This window comes from Palaemon carinicauda, chromosome 1, assembly GCF_036898095.1.
Source record: "Palaemon carinicauda isolate YSFRI2023 chromosome 1, ASM3689809v2, whole genome shotgun sequence".
NCBI lineage: Eukaryota > Metazoa > Arthropoda > Malacostraca > Decapoda > Palaemonidae > Palaemon > Palaemon carinicauda.
Genome location: NC_090725.1, coordinates 48,781,462 through 48,783,961, shown reverse-complemented (window position 1 = coordinate 48,783,961; position 2,500 = coordinate 48,781,462). Strand labels below are relative to the sequence as shown.

At 36.8% G+C, this 2,500-nt stretch overlaps 1 protein-coding gene across 1 annotated transcript in view; it reads right to left on the bottom strand.

Moving 5' to 3' along the window:
* Positions 1–2,500, bottom strand: part of Duox (dual oxidase) — a 54,116-nt gene that overhangs the window by 48,727 nt on the left and 2,889 nt on the right. The window lies entirely within an intron of this gene.

Sequence of the window (2,500 nt, the reverse complement as noted above, 5' to 3'; positions counted from 1 at the left end):
TTGAGAGGAAATACATCATCATCTCTCTCTCTCTCTCTCTCTCTCTCTCTCTCTCTCTCTCTCTAAAGTTACGAGTAAATGGAATGGGGAACATCTATGACCTATTTATTTATCGCTTATACTGATCACCGTTGTTTTCTCTGGATGCCTGAATCGGTGGTGGTTTGAGATGAACTTTTATGTATCGGCGTTTTAATATCTCCCCTATATAATAAAGTGTCTTACTATCGAAATAAATGAATAAATAAATAAATAAATATGTATACATATATACATATTCAAATAAGCCATATATTTTAATACATTAATGTGTGGATTCTCTCATCGACCTCGGGATCCGAATCCCAAGGCGAAACCACTCAGACATTAGCATCTGACCGGCCGGGAATTGAACCCTGGTCCAGGATACTTTTATGACAGTGCCACTACCATTTAGCCAGGAAGAAGGATCTTTCTTAGTGGCTAAATGCTAGTGTCACTATCGATAAGAGAATCCAGACATTAACGCATTAAAATATATGGCTTATTTGAATATGAACAAACACGTCTAAATGTGCAGATTTATCATTTTATATATATATATATATATATATATCCTATCACTCTCCGGGGGAGAGGGAGTAGTCATTAATTGGTGAATACATACTAAAAAAACACGCTCTTAACACAGGCAGAAAGAACAGACACTGAAAAACCAGGTACAAAAAGTTCCCACTAGGTTACAATCAATGCCAATTGTGGTGGCCTACTGTAAACGCCCCTTTCTAGAGATCTACCGGACTGGGGTTCAAGTCCTGCTCAAGCTGGATAGTTTCTTGTGGTGTGTGCAGCCCCACCATCCTTTTGAGCTAGGGATAGGGGTTGTGGGAGCCTATAAGTCTACCTGCCTGGCCCTCCTTGGCACTATCTTGAGTGGAGAGGAGGCTTGGGCGCTGATCATATGTATATATGGTCAGTCTCTAGGGCATTGTTAGGGCATTATCCTGCTAGCTAGGACATTGTTATTCTCCCTTGCTTGTGCCATTCATGAGAGGCTTTTAAATCCTGACCTACGTTAGTGACCACATTTGAAAGGACGAATATAAAGTGCCTATGAAGATTGGTAATGGGGGATGCTACACGATGAGATGAATTATGATCGATTGTGGATTGGCATGAGAAAAAACATGTAATCACTCTGGAGAATGAGTTAGTGGATTCTGTCAGGTAGAAGAATGCGATCTATCATGGGTCTTACATTGACGACTATTTCATAATAAATCCTAATATCATGAGGGTTTACTTATACAGGTTAGGGTAATTCTATCTCAATGGAATTACAAATTGAACACTATATAAAGTTACAAAATAGACTGATTGTATAAAAATATAACAAACACTATCTGTCTTTACTAAACACTAAAAACTCCACCTTTTTATATATAGTCAATGTCTTCGACACACTACTAGCCACAACAAAATACACAGCGGAAGTTTGACGGAAAATATTTTAAATAGGTCAACGCTCCTTGTCAATATCTTAATCTACGAAAGTTACGTTGATTGTAGAATTCTGTATTCTAAATATAAAGCGAGTATCGAGAGAGAGAGAGAGAGAGAGAGAGAGAGAGAGAGAGAGAGAGAGAGAGTGTTACAGGGATTTTGGTTGTCTCAGACTTTTTAGACCGTCTGTGGAGACTCCAATTGCTCTCGAGTAGAGCGAAATAGTTTGTTTTGAGAGTTTTTATGATCTTGTTTAACATATTCTTGAACTCGTTTACCGTGTTACTGTTCACTACATCTGCTGGAAGTCTGTTCCATGTATTCGCTATTTTGTACCTACGTAAATTGCCATATTATTATTATTATTATTATTATTATTATTATTATTATTATTTGCTAAGCTACAACCCTAGTTGGAAAAGCTATATTCCCTGTTGGCCCATTGAGGAAAGAAAATAACGAAATAAATAAAGTACAATAAAAGTAATAGCGCAAGATATTTCAAGATCAGTACCAACATTAAAATAAATTTTTCATATATAAACTATAAAAACTTAGAAAAAAAAGAGAAATGAGACAAAATAGTGTGCCCGATTTTGTATCTTTTCAATTCTAACTTGTACCTGTTGAGAGAGAGAGAGAGAGAGAGAGAGAGAGAGAGAGAGAGACTTTTGGCACCTTCGTAAACATTTATCGATTCAAAACAAATAGTACATTAAGTAATAACTATGAACAGAGAGGGAGAGAGAGAGAGAGAGAGAGAGAGAGAGAGACTATTTGAACCTCAGTAAATATTTATCGTTTCATAACACATCGTAAATTAAGTAATAACTATGATTAGAGTAGAGAGAGAGAGAGAGAGAGAGAGAGAGAGAGAGAGAGAGAGAGACTTTTGGCACCTTCGTAAACATTCATCGATTCAAAACAAATCGTAATTTAAGTAATAACTATGAAAAGAGAGAGAGAGAGAGAGAGAGAGAGAGAGAGAGAGAGACTTTTGGCACCTTCGTAAACATTC